The sequence below is a fragment of the Saimiri boliviensis genome, chromosome 3 (genome assembly GCF_048565385.1).
Source record: "Saimiri boliviensis isolate mSaiBol1 chromosome 3, mSaiBol1.pri, whole genome shotgun sequence".
NCBI lineage: Eukaryota > Metazoa > Chordata > Mammalia > Primates > Cebidae > Saimiri > Saimiri boliviensis.
This window is the reverse complement of record NC_133451.1, coordinates 34,182,756-34,198,368: the sequence shown is the minus strand read 5'-3', so window position 1 is coordinate 34,198,368 and position 15,613 is coordinate 34,182,756.

The window sequence follows — 15,613 nt, the reverse complement described above, 5'->3', positions numbered from 1 at the left end:
CCTTTGTCAACTGATCATAGATAACTTCCTATGAGGACACCTGATAAATGTGCCAGAGTAACACACTCAAATGAAGCTACCTCCAAAATCCAAATAGGCTCACTAGGTGTTGTGCCTTTTTTATTTTTTTGGTTGTACAACGGGCTATTCTTGTGATAGTGAGTGAGTTCCCATGAGATCTGATGGTCTTATAAATATCTGGCATTCTCCCTGCTTACACTTCTTTCTCTCCTACCCCTCTAAGAAGAAGTTGCCTACTTTCCCTTCCATCATAATTGTAAATTTCCTGAAGCCTCCCTAGCCACGCAGACCTGTGAATCCATTAAACCATTTCCTTTAGAAATTACCTCATCTCAGGGAAGTTCTTTATAGCAGTGGAGAGTAGACTAACACATACATCTTTAGTGATTCTGTTACTTGGTGTTTAGTAAGATGCGCAGGACTTGCAGCTTAGAGTTGAAAAAATTAGTTCAAAAACTTTTTTTTCTTTATATTTATATTTAAAAATTAGCTGTATTTAAAAACCTAGATAATAATAATAGAATAAATTAATGTAGAGCGTTTCAATGATATCAAAATTATTGGCTTGTTTTAAAAGACACTTACACAAATGGAGTAATACATGTAACACTGCGTTATACCTAAAGTACTTCATTTTGGTTATGGATCAATTCAATTTTCATACGTATTTACCATGAACAATGATAGAGTTTTGTTAGTGGTTATTTGGGTAAGTCACACAGATGGGGACTTAGTCCTGGGCACCATAATCCAGAATATTATCTTGCAGATGTATTTCATGGTCTGGAATATGCATTTTATATTTTTACAAAATAATTTTTATTCAGGTGGCAATAGAATCATATTATTAAACACTACTTGTAATTAAGTTTACTCCCCTTGTTAAGCATACAAGAGACCTTCCTGAGCCTGTGGCAATCCTGCCTCTGTTTTTTTCTGTGGTATTAGATTCAAATGCTATTTGAAGTAGCAATGTTTGTATTGTGATTTCTGCCTTGCATGCACAGGGTTTTCAAGTTTTTTTTGATGGCAATAATTTAACAAATCATATACGTAGACAATTAGCTCATTCGATTATGGGACATTGGTAATCGCAGGGATATTGCTAATCACACCAAGTCTATTTTGGTATTATTGGAGTGATTTTTAAATAAGCTTTTTGACTTTTATTTATTAATTTTTAGCTAATAGCTTCCTGACATACTCAAACTTTCTTTTCTTTATGACTTAAACAAACATTTAATCACCAACTCTGTGTGGGAAGTTATATTTTTGCAATGAGAAGGTGAGTAATTTCCTGTTATGATGAAGCTTACATTCTAATATTGGGGTAGTACTATAGTTTTACACACACATGCGCCTACACACACATTATATATATATATATATATATATATATATATATATATATATATATATTTCATATGGTATATTGACATACATATATCCATATATGTATACATGAATATAAATATATATGATATCTTTATAAATATATACTTTCCATAAATCATGTAAGAAAACAACTTTAATAAAAATGAAAGCTAAATCAATGTATAAAAGTATAATATCTTCCTACTCCTCCCCACTGGAAAGAAATTTTGCTATTAAAAGTATTTATGTTAGACTGAGAATAATGGACAACTTTATACAATATAGACAGTGTTAAAACAGCAGCACCTCAGCAAAACACAATTTGTTGGGTATTTATTTGCAATTATACTCAAAAGTAATTTGGTAATATATATCAAATGTTCTAAAAAATCATACTATCAGAATCATTGTTTTCTGTTTTCAGAATTTATATCTAATGAAAGAAATGTGTAATTATTACATGAGTAAAGTTATGTATTGCATTCTTGTAAGTAAGTGGTACAAAATACTTTAAAAATATACTACCAGATAATGTACGGTGTTTCTAGAAATCTTGTTAGATACACTATGCTAGATTCATATTCTTAAATATTTTCAGTCTCTATTTCATGAACTCTCAGTGATTAAGATCATGAGACTTAGATTTCTTTACATGGTTTGAAACAACAGTTTCTCTTAAACATTAAGAAGCTATCTAGAAACAAACTGAAACTGAAAAAATGAGCAAAATGCTAACTCTTCCTTGAATTATAAAGTAGAATCTTAAATATAATATAGAATAAATCATGTTGAACATTAAAACATCTTTTTTTTTACCAAATTTTATAACGGTATAATTTAAATTTCTTTAATAGTTTAGAATTTTACAGCACAATCATATCTTTTTATTTTTGCCAAATTTTTAGAATCTTTACTAATTTTCTCAGTGGTTTCATTCACTGTTGATATTCAAATTATTTTCCTTTGGAATACCCATCATGTCACTATGCTTATAAATGTCATCACTGCATTTTGATTGACTTTTCAGTTGTCCAACATTGGTTGTATTAATTTAATAAAATCCTGCATATTTTATAAAACATTTTGCTTTTCTACTGAAGAACAATTGCTCTGTATTTGCATTAGATTGCAGAATGCACTCTCATACCTACTCAGAGTGTAAGTAACTGAAAAAATATTTTTTACTAGTATTTTATTTGATACTTGATTTGTTTTTGAAATCACCAGTTTCCATTTTTATCTTATCACTGTTGTCAAGTTATGAAATTGTCTATTTTTTTTCAGTGGCAGAACTGGAGCTAAAAAGTGGTAAGTATAAGTAGAAAAATATTTTTTTAAAACCACATGGAGGTAGAAATTGCTAAATGTAAGTACCATACATATACCGTGTTCTTCAATGTAGCTGTTGAATCTAACAAAAAAAGAACAGTGATGGAAGCTATTGTAAGGGAATTGGGAAACCTCAAAGTACCACATGCTTGACAAGGTTGGTCACTAGGTCACTAGACTCATCCTAATTCTATAATACCGTGATTTCTCAATGGCTTTAGAGGTTTTGATCAATTTATAGGTTCTGCCCCAATCTACTCATTTCAACCTACAAATAAATATAACTAACCTCAATTTATTTTTAAGAGAATATCTGCATTCCTCGCTCTTTCTGACATTTGAGTAAATGTGGACAGCAGTCATCAGTTTCCTACTCTATTTTTCATTCATCATTATCTTTTGCCTTTCGGACAGAAGTGTTGAATGTAGACAAGTCATTTTACTCTTCATAACATTCTTTGATTCTAAGCTACCAATTAGAACACTACAGCAGGAAGTTATTTTATTTAATCTCTATTTTAACCATTGAATAAATGGTGTGCCCATCTTTTGAGTAACTGACAGAGGATTTACTACAAACCCTAAAGAGATTACCTGGGTGACTAAATTAGTATTGTTAATAACTTTTATTTTCTATCTTCTAAGCTGAAAGTTTAATTAACTTCTGCCCTTTCTGTTTGCTGATGAATGGCTTACCTCCTCTGAAAAGCTAGCCTCTGCTAACCAGCATTGCTATTTTTTCTTCAAAGAGTCATTGGCTTCTATTAGACTCTTGGAGGTTAAATTATTCAGAATTACTGAAACGCATTTTCAAAATAAGTCAAAAATTTAACCCAATTACAGAACAATCATCTTACTACAATTCAGCAAATCTTAGAATATTATTTAATGAACTGTTTTAAAAATAATTTTCTTCCAATTTACAGTCCAATTTGGTGCACAGAAATATGTAGATGTAATGGAATCCTAAATTACACTGAATTTATGGACAGGGACATAGTTCATTCTATAGTATAGGCCATAATTTCATTCTATTAGCATACAATTTGCTATACAACAAAATAATTTGCAAACTGAAGTTGATGTACTTCTAATTTCAAGAACGTTAAATACACAGCATAACATTCAGTACAACAAAAGGAAGTAGCCAATACTTTGATGTTTATTAAAATGAAGTTTTGTCAATAATTATGATTCCCAATTTTAGCTGCTTGAATTCACTACTTCAATAGCCTTTCAATTTTGCCTTATTTTTTCTGCAGTCATCAAGTTTTTCTTTCATCTGTGAACAATAAATTTGAACTTTCTGCTCTCATTGGAGGTAGCAATACGAGTGTAAAAACAATTAGTTATGTTCTGAAATAAATTATTATTCTTCCTTGGTTAAAATAAGGTAAAAGAATATTTTGCTTTTGTCTCAAAACACAACCTCTTTTCAGCTTACAAAGGGGGCTTTACAGTTTACCTAGTCATAATACAAAGCTGTTACACATGTTTACCTCTATTTTACCCCATAACTGTGAATAACAGTTATTCTTGATTAACAATGGGGTCAAACATAGATGATACTTTTCTTTTAAATTCTTCTTTGAAGTCATGTTGGTGATGAGGAAGGGAGGCTGGGAATGGGTTTGAAGTGAGTGTGGGAGCTCTATAGGAGACCCTAACATCCAAAAAGTCCAAGCATGTATGTAATAAGCAGGGCTGTAAAATGCACACTTTTTATCAACTCAGAGACTTTAGTATCAACAATTCTTGTAAAATTCCTAAATAAATAAACGAAACTTCAGTATCAGAGCCTAAACCATTAGTTTACCTAAGAGATCCTAAGGCAGTGAAGTCAGTACGTGTTTAGGGATGGAGGGCCGGGAGGGGGGGTGATGGGACACATGGAAGACAGTAGAGGGCAGTGTACACAAAATCAATCCAATATTAACCTTAGTATTTTAAAGATACTATGGTTCTCGACTCTATTTGAGATCCAGAAATATTAATTGATACTTTTAAATTAATGTTCTTAAAGTAAAACATATATTCCTTTTAAAACACTTTATTTTACATTGTTTTAGGAACTTTGTTGGATAGATAGACCATATGCAATCTATGGCACTTATAGTTTAAATTTCTCACCTATAAGTTCATCAAAGGGAGCTCTCCATTTTTTATTTTTTATTTTTATTTTTATTTTTATTTTTATTTTTATTTTATTTTATTTTTTTGAGACAGAGTCTCATTTTTTCACCTAGGCTGGAGTGCAGTGGTGCAGTCTTGGCTCACCGTACCCTCTGTCTCCCAGGTTCTAGAGATTCTCATGCCTCAGCCTCGCAAGTAGTTGGGATTACAGGTGTGTACCAGCATGCCCAACTAATTTTTGTATTTTCGGTAGATAAAGGGTTTCACCATGTTGGCCAAACTGTTCTCGAACTCCTAACCTCAACTGATCTATCCACCTCAGCCTCCCACAGTGCTGGGATTACAGACATGAGCCACTTCTTCCGGCCTCTACTTTCTTGCCAATGATTTTTCCTGATTGCTTCTGAGGATAGGATTAAAGCATGATAATGTCTCTGTCATTTTCCCATCTTAAAACAAGAATTCTTTTTCCTGAGGCTTTGAAGTAAATTAAGTTCACACAAATTTTTGATTTTTCACTACATTGATTATTTTAATATTATAATTCATAGTATGTTTTAAGACCATGAGTTATGAAAGTTTTTTATGTGTTTATTATGTGTAAACAGATAGACTCTAGATTGTGTACTATTTGAGCCTTGCATACTTACGATAACAAAGTTTGAAAATAAATTATGTACCTACACACAGCTCTGCACTCCCCATGTCAATTACGTTGGAATATAAGATACTGCCGCTTCTGAGCTTAAGAGAAGAAACAGCTGGTGAGCTCCATCTGTGCTCCCAGGTTGAATGATTGAACGAAGTCATGGGATAGCAGAACCAGGAGATCCAAGCAGTAAGCACCATCAATTCTAGGAATCTCTGTAAGGGAAGAGTTCTCATCTTCATGAACTATGAAGTGAGCTAACAATACAATTCTGTTGATGGACATTTCTTTGTTTGTACATATGTCAGTCACTGTTTATCCAGAAACATAGAAATTAAGTGGATTAAGAAAAAGAAATAATACGGCAATTAAAATGGAGACTCAAAAACATGATTCAGTTGTCAGTGTGCCCTTACCTTGAAAAGTTGCTGTGGGTATCCAGTTGCTGGAGGAGGTACCTGAGAGCCTGTACTTTGCAGTCTTCCAATCTGTCAAAGTTACCGGTGATTGTGATAAACCATTAGACATTAGATACATCTATCTTTACCTCAGCTCACTCCTCCATCCTTTCAGAGTGAAGCCTGAGATGTTCTCTATAAAGTTTTATCCTAGGGAGAACTTCCCATTTTTCTAAGCAAGCCTTGTTAGGGGCAATAATGCAGAAGAAACACACTTCTGGCCTGCAGCAGCGCATCACGCAGAACATCTGCAAAGCAATACGTTTGGTAGCACGGTAGCTACAGAAAAGATTATTTGTAGCCGGGCGCGGTGGCTCAAGCCTGTAATCCCAGCACTTTGGGAGGCCGAGGCGGGTGGATCACGAGGTCAAGAGATCGAGATCATCCTGGTCAACATGGTGAAACCCCGTCTCTACTAAAAATACAAAAAAATTAGCTGGACATGGTGGCGCGTGCCTGTAATCCCAGCTACTCAGGAGGCTGAGGCAGGAGAATTGCCTGAACCCAGGAGGCGGAGGTTGCAGTGAGCCGAGATCGCGCCGTTGCACTCCAGCCTGGGTAACCAGAGTGAAACTCCGTCTCAAAAAAAAAAAAAAAAAAAAAAAAAAGAAAAAGAAAAAGATTATTTGTGAAGTCATAAATTAAGAGAGAAGCAACAATATAAAAACAGTATGACCTGAATGAAAGTCAACTTCTCATGAAAATACTTGTGATTTCCCGACCCCAGCAAGCCTGATGTCATATATGCCACTTCCCCTCAACAGTGGAGAATTACTTAGCACCTCTAATTTTATGTTTCATGAAATGGATAATATTCCTTTCAAGTCTCATTATCATGTAGTCCTCCACAGGTAGTGATTTAGTTTCTATCACCTCCCGTGCCAAGCCAAGAGTTGTGTCTCAAAAAGAAAATATTAATGTGTGTAAAAGTCCATTTTAGGTGTAATTACAAGCTCATATACCAATTTAATCAATTTTGAGGGCATGTATTGTTAAAAGAACCCTGGCCTAAGCACGTATCTTTCATTAAGGGGGAGTGGCTTTGCATTGAATTTACAAGAATGACAGAAATTTCCTTCTGAAAATAGTTTACATGAGAAAGAAGGTGAGTTGATTCAAAATATAAAGATTGGAATAATGTAAATGAAAGTTAGATATCACAAAAATTATAGCAGTATGCAAATAAGATATCACAAAAATTATAATAGTATGCAAATAACTGAATTTACTTAAAACTTTTTTGAGATTTATATTTAATTGCAGGCAACACACCTGGCACTTTAAAAACACATATTTTATTTATTTGATTAATTTAGTTTCAAACAAAGGTTATTTTATGAACACAAGTGAAGCTCAGAAACTCTCTTGACTTAGCATCTTTAAACATCTCTTACCTTTTTACAATGGGTAAATTTTCCTTTCAGCCATATTCCGACAATATTTGGTGAGTTTCTTAGAGTTTTAATAGAGGGTGGTGAGGATAGCATATAATTCACAAAGAACATGGCGCTTATTTCAGGAAGCATGCCAGTGGGCTTTTAATGTAACTATATAATCCATTTATTCATTAGGAAAAATTTTCCAGGCCATTGCTACTCTTTATTCAAAAATCATTTTTCTAGACAAGAGGCCTAAAGTCACTGACATCAGCTGGGAGTTGAATGTAAAAAGAGAGTAAAAAATTATAAGAGTAATTGTTTCTAGAAGGAAGTCGAATTATTGCTGGTGTTTTGCTATAGACTATTCAGATATTTTGGCAGAAAATGAAGTGTTGGACAGAGTAAGTATTCTAAATAACAGAATAAGGATACTACCTCTATTTTAGTGCAGTGTACACTATAATGTAAAAAAAAAAAAAATATCCTGAACATTGCAATACTGCCTTTTAACAAGTATAAACTGAGCTCAGAGATATATTTGGCCAGGTGAATTTGTTTTAATTTATAACTTTTCCTTGAGACACAGCACATACTCATATACTTTTCAGCTCTACATGAATTTGTCTTTATTCTTACTCCAAAGAAATCTGCAGCTCACTCGGACATTCAGATTTCCTGAAATTTTGATGATGGCCAATGGGTGTATAAAAAAGAAATTTTTTAAAAAACTGCCAAAATGAGACCAGCCATCCAAGAATTCTCATGTATTCTGGCAGGATCAATATAAATTTTAAGACTTATTATGGCATATTTTTGGAGAGCTGAATAAAATTTTACAGGAAAACATTTCTATATGCATTAGGGGATCCTCAAAATCATTTGTAAGACATTGTTTGTGATTAACATGTCTCCCTCTACTAAAATATATTTGACATGAGGCCTTGGAGGTAAGAAGGCCAGAAATTTTGCATATTACCTTAGGATAGGTGATCTTAAAGTATATAATAAAGATCATTAGTTAGCATTTCTAAATTTAGTTTATTTCACCATGTTCCAGAACAAGTCTAAGTCCTGTGATATTTATTTCAGAAGCAGATTTTCTCAGTTTATTTATTTCTAATACTATGTAATAAAAGAAATGATAATATGCCTCATTAGATTAATGAGTGTATTGAATAAAGGCAGGTATATTTTTTAATGTTGGGAACTAAGTGGAAGAAAAAAAATAAAAATGTGGACCTGACAAGAAGAAGTGGGTCAGTTTTAACCTCATGACCAAGGGATATATTATGAACTTGATTTGCATTTCAAACTCAGTACAGAATTGAAGAATATCTTAAGTGAATGACATAGTAATATATAGAAGTTGGGGTTATATAATGGAAATCCTGCATATTACCTACTCAATGGGGATATTGGGCATAGATAATTACATGCAAGTGAAATCCATGTTTAACTTTTACTTATGTAACCTGTTTTACTAAATTAGTGAAGTTCGTTGGTAGGCTGTGGACATATATTCAGTGTTTGCATAATATAAATTATGCAATATAGTTACAGTTTTAAAATTCAAAATGAAAAGAAAATAAAGTTAGCGTGCACAGGTAACCCATGACAGGTAGCTCAATGAATATTTATAAAACATCACTCAGTGAAAATCAATCATTGATGAGCTGCAGCTTGCTAACATGTCTATAATTCTTTTAGCTTGAAGGTAATGCTTTCCTGGGAGAGTCTCTAAATGTCATCATCAAGGTTTCATATTATATACCAGGTTACATGGATGTAAAGGAAGAGAGATTACCAACATGCTTTACCTTTTGAGGGTTACTTGTCTTAGGATAATGAATAACTGCTAACAGCTACAGAACCACTTAGCAGAAGAATCTGAGAAATCATAAACTTGCTAGCTTTGAGGTTATTCTAGAAAAACAACAATTCTAAAACATTTGTTCAAACATTCTGTGAATAGGAAAGACAACCAAAGACCCCATAATCTAGTTTTAGATGCTTCTACAACTTCTCCAACACTGTCATTCATATTTTGATACATTTAACTATGTGTGTCATAATATCTGTTGAAATAGTACTCTCCCTATGAGTTGTTCTCTGTGCTAGAGATATACTGGAGAAGACAAATTATTCCTAAACTTGAATGGTTTGATTATCAGGGTACGTGAAATTTTTAAAAATAAACTCATGTAATATGCCAAATAATAGAGAAGTAAAATGCAAACCAAAACAAAACTCTACATTAATAACTAATCCTTTGGGATTTACATGTTTCGAACTTAGCAGGGAAGAATCTAACATCTATTTTTCCCATGCATGCCCTCATGTGAGGAACTCATATTATGTTTCAGAATCCTATATTGGTGGAAAATAAACATATTTGTGTGTGTGTGTGTGTGTGTGTGTGTGTGTGTGTGTGTGTGTGTGTGTATGCAAGCAAATGTGTTCCTGATTCATTCTGGAGAGTAATTATGTTTGATCACACATCTTCCTGTATTCAATTTTTGCTGATTATTAGCATTCACAGTTTGGAGAAAAGCTATTTATTACACATGGGTGTAAGAAAGAATAAAATAAACAACTAAATACATTTCAAAAATGTACTTGGGTCACAGAAAGAACTAAAACCAACCTGCCAGATGTTACTGGAATTATGTACCTCTCTCTCTTTTTGTTGTCTCTTTGTTTGTGGGCCTTATTCTTTCTTATTGAAGTATGGCCACCTAAATCTGTTCAAAAAGAAATTGGTCACTTATGGCAACTTTCTTTTAAATCTTACTGTTCCAACATGCAGAAATGAGACTTAAAAAAATTACAACATATGACTCCTTTAATAGCTCAGGCACTACATATAAATAAGTATAAACTGGTCATTTATTCATGATTCTTTTACCCATTAATTAAGCAGAGTGGTCAGATGTATATAGAAGGAATATAATTTATTTGGTTGTTTCTTGTTAGGTTTAACAAGGACATGGCACATGTTGAGGACATGATACTTGGTAGAGTTACACTCCATGACATGAAAATGCATGCCAAGTATAGACCAAATTCACAGACATGGTATAGATATGCGTATAAATTAACACTAATCCTTAGAGAAATCTGCAGGGCAGGCATATTTATTTTCATATTACATCTAACAAAGCTGAGTTTCAAATATTTTAGGTGGTTTTGTCAAGACCACACAATGTGTAAGATAGCGCTTGCACAGCCTTTTTGTTTTTCTGTATCTTCCTCACTACTATTAAAAGAAACTGAATGCTTGAAAAATTTGCAAAGCCATTGCTGCCTACCACATAAGGCATATAAGCCTGACGCAAAATTCTATATTTCATAATTGTATATTGTCATGAAATAGGTATTCCCTTTAGTTTAATTTATGTTCATATCCTACATACATTTTTTTTGGTATTTGTTTCTATTAATTTAAAATTCACTTAGACATTTGATTCCAGAGCATACCATGCTATTTCACAGGTCAGTGTTAATACATATCATAATGAATCAATCCACCTTAAAACAGCATTGATTTCCAAGCATAGATTTTGCTGCATGAAGAGATTAATGTAAGCTTTTATTATTAATTATACTTATAGCATGTAACTAATTAGCTGTACAAATTCCAAAATATTTTGTCTATAAAATATTTTGAAAAGCAGTTAGCAAGAGTGCTCATGAAAAGACAATAAAGGGAAAGCTTTATTATTAGGTAGATATTTGTCTTGTGTCTAATAAGAATTATGATTTCCTGAGGAATTTTCAACTTCTTTCTGGTTTAGTCTTGGGAAAGTGCAAGTGTCCAGGAATTTATCTATTTCTTCCAGATTTACTGGTTTGTGTGCATAGAGTTGTTTGTAGTAATCTCTGAGGGTAGCTTGTATTTCTGTGGAATCAGTGGTGATATCCCCTTTATCATTTTTTATTGAATCTATTTGATTCTTCTCTCTTTTCTTTTTTATTAGTCTGGCTAGTGGTCTGTCTATTTTGATGATCTTTTCACAAAACCAGTTCTGGATTTATTGATTTTTTTTTGAAGGTTTTTTTTTTTTTTTTTTTTTTTTTTTTGTATCTCTTTCTCCTTCAGTTATGCTCTGATCTTAGTTATTTCATGGCTTCTACTAGTTTTGGAGGTGTTTTTTTTTTTTTTTTTTTTTGATCTTGCTCCTCTAGATCTTGCAATTTTTATGACAGAGTGCCAATTTTAGATCTTTCCTCACTTCTCATGTGGGCATTTATTGCTATAAATTTACCTCTAGACACTGCTTTAAATGTGTCCCAGTGATTCTGGTATATTGTGTCTTCGTTCTTGTTGGTTTCAAATAATATCTTTATTTCTGCCTTAATTTCATTGTTTATCCAGTGGACATTCAGGAGCCAGTTGTTCAGTTTCCATGAAGTTGTGCAGTTTTGAGTTAGTTTCTTAATCCTCATTCTAATTTGATTGCTCTGTGTTCTGAGAGACTGTTTGTTATGATTTCTGTACTTTTGCATTTGCTGAGGAGTGATTTACTTCCAATTATGCTGCCAATTTTAGTGTAAATGTGATGCGATGCTAAGAAGAGTGTATATTCTGTGGATTTGGGGTAGAGAGTTCTGTAGATGTCTATTAGATTCTCTTGGTCCAGATCTGCATTCAAGTCCTGCATATCTTGTTGATTTTCTCTCTCATTGATCTGTTTAATATTGACAGTGGATTGTTAAGTCTCCCACTGTTATTGTGCGGGAGTCTAAGTCTCCTTGCAGGTTGTTAAGAACTTGTTTTATGTTTCTGGGTACTCTTGTATTGGATATATATATATATATATATATATATATATATATATATATATATAGGATAGGTAGCTTTTCTTGTATTGATTACTTACCATTATGTAATGCCCTCTTTGTTTCTTTTGATTTTGTTGGTTTAAAGTCTGATTTATCAGAGACTAGGATTGCAACTCCTGTTTTTTTTTTTTTGTTTGTTTGTTTTGTTTTTTGTTTTTGTTTTTTTCCTCTCTCCATATGCTTGGTAAATCTTCTTAGCTCCTTTTTTTTGAGTCTATGTGTGTCTTTGCAAGTGAGATGGGATCCTGAATACAGCACAGCTGGGGTCCTTGAATTTTTATCCAGTTTGCCAGTCTGTGGCTTTTGATTGGTGCATTTAGGCCGTTTACATTTAACATTAATATTGTTATGTGTGAATTTGATCCTGCCATTTTGTTACTGGTTGGCTGTTTTGCCCTTTGGTTGGCACAGGTTCTTCATTGCGTCATTGGTCTTTACCATTTGGTATGTTTTTGCAGTAGCTAGTACAAGTTGTTTCTTTTCATGTTTCATGCTTCCTTCAGGAGTTCTTGTAAGGCAGGCCTGGTGGTGACAAAATCTCTCAGAAATTGCTTGTCTGTAAAGGATTTTATTTTTCCTTCATTTATGAAGCTTAGTTTGACTGGATGTGAAATTCTGGGTTGAAAGTCCTTTTTTTAAGGATGTCGAACATTGACTTCTACTTTTGTCTGGCTTGTAGGGTTTCTGCTGAGAGATTTGCTGTGAGTCTGATGGGCTTCCCCTTATGGGTGACACAACTTTTTTCTCTGGCTGCCCTTAGCATTTTTTCCTTGTTTCAACCCTGGTGAATCTGATGATTATGTGTCCTGGGGTTGCTCTTCTTGAGTAGTATCTTTGTGGTATTCCCCATATTTCCTGTATTTGAATGTTGGCCTGCCTTACTAGGTTGGGGATGTTCTCCTGGATAATTTCCTAAAGAATGTTTCTAGCTTGGATTCATTCTCCCTGTCATCTTCTGGTATACCAATAAAGCATAGATTAGGTCTTTCCACATAATCCCACATTTCCTGGAGGCTTTGTTCATTTCTTTTCACTCTTTTTTCCTCTTTTCTTGCCTTCTCATTTTATTTCATTTAGTTAATCTTCAATTGATATCCTTTCTTCTGCTTGATCGATTCGGCTATTGAAACTTGTGTATTTTTCACAAAGTTCTTGTGCTGTGTTTTTTAGTTCCATCAAGTTGTTTATGTTATTCGCTAAGCTTATTATTCTAGTTAGCATTTTGTCTAACCTTTTTTCAAGGTTTTTAGTTTCTCTGCATTGGCTTGGAACAAGTTCCTTTAGCTCAGAGAAGTTTGTTATTACCCACCTTCTGAACACTGCTTCTGTGAGTTCATCAAATTTGTTCTCTATCCTGTTTTGTTCCCTTGCTGGTGAGGCATTGTGCTCCCTTAGTGGGGGTGAGGCATTCTGGTCTTTGATGGTTTCATGCTTTTTGCTCTGGTTTCTTCCCATCTTCTTGTATTTATCTAGCTTTGATTTCAGGTAGCTGCTTGGGGAGGCAGCCTTTCCTTTGTCTGCCTGCAGAGGCCCCGCTGGGCTGCCATGATTCAGTGGAGCTGCTGCACAGATTTCCTGTGTCTTTTGTTTACTCAGAAAAATTAGACCTGACTCTTCAATGGTGACTTACCTTTCCTCACCAAGCTCAGTCATTCCTGATCACACTCTAACTGATGTGCTGACTGTGATATTCTAAAGTGAAAGAGGTTCAGTCTGCTGGGTTTTGTGGGAGAGGGATCCTCCCAGCCATATTGCCTGATTCCCTACTTTCAGTTCCGTTTCTTTCTGGGGGTCGGGTAGCTCTGTCTCATGGGCTTTCTCAGAGTCAGCTAGACACAAATGACCAATATTGGGAATAAAAGAAGAATGGTAACTATATTATTTGAGAGTCTGTAAATATTGAGATTATTACAGCTATGTTTTCCGCAAGTGTTGACATTAAAATATATTAATGTTGAAATAAGCAATTTTGTATCTGTAGATGAAATGGAGAAATTTCTTGAATGCTGTTGCTTATAAAACATGATATAAGACTGAACATGTTTATAATACTGTATCTACTCAAGAAATAAAATATATTCTTGCTTTCTTATTTAGAAAATTATATTCTCAGGTGCTTTTGCTACTAGATTTTTGAGAAGAATTAATCTAACTTTAAATAAAGTCTTAAAAATAATGGAAGAGAAAATAGGCTCATCCTCTTTTATGAACACGGACTGTTTCTAATACCAACATATTACAACAAAAAGAAATGTCACACATATTCAAAGAAAATTACAGACCATTTTTTTCACACAGAAAGTGGTGAACACTAAAAACAAATTGTCAAATCACCCCCACTCACACATTAAAAGATAATTTACCATGACCAAGTGGGGTTTATCCCATGTAGAAAAAAGTGGAGTTAACATTCTAAAAACGAGTTGTTATTTTTGTAGGACAAAGAGTCATTTAGACAGATACAAAAAATACATTTGACAAATTATAAGTCATAAAAATAAATGTCTATAAATACAGAACATGGGGGATTGGTAACAATAATACAGAGAGATGTCTACTTTTCAGTGTACACACTATAGACTTTTATTTAAATGACATTCAAAAATAGACAAAAGGATTTTGTGGTGGAATGAACTAGAACATCGATGCCTCTGAGGTAGTAAATGTGTTCATATACAGATGATCTCCCTACTTAGGATGGGTGAATTTACTTTTTTTTTTTTTTTTTTTTTTTTTTTACTTTACAGTGGTACAAAGGTTATATATGTTCAGTGTTGTATTCAATAAATTATATGGATAATCAACACTTTATTATAAAATAGACTTTGTGTTGGATGATTTTACCTAACTATAGGCTAATGTTAAGTGTTCTAAGAACATTTAAAGTGGACTAGGCTAAGCTACAATGTTTCGTAGGTTAAATGTATCAAATATATTTAGTACACTTTTGACAATATTTTCATCCTCTGATGGGTTTACTAGGATATAAATTTATTTTAAGTTGAGGAGCATCTGTACTGTGAAGGGGAGGTAGAGTTGATAGTATTCTATATTTTAACAGGGTTTTGAGCAACATAGATGTATGTATACAACCTCAGTGCATAGTATATATTAGATTCCTGAAATTCATTATATGTACATTTTACTATATACATGTGTGTGTATGCATAACTACAGTTATAGATGTGCTGAAGTATTTAGAAAATTGAATATTGACATATGCAATGTTCTTTGAAATACACTTCTTTTTTACAAAAAGGTGGATTGATGAATGGCTCTATGGGCAGATAAATGATAAAGCAAGCATAGAAAACATTAATTATAGACTCCAGGTGATGTGCATGTGGATATTCACTTTATAATTCTACATGTTTTCATAGATTTGACATTTCATAATATAATACTGAGGTCTTAAGAAATGACTGCCT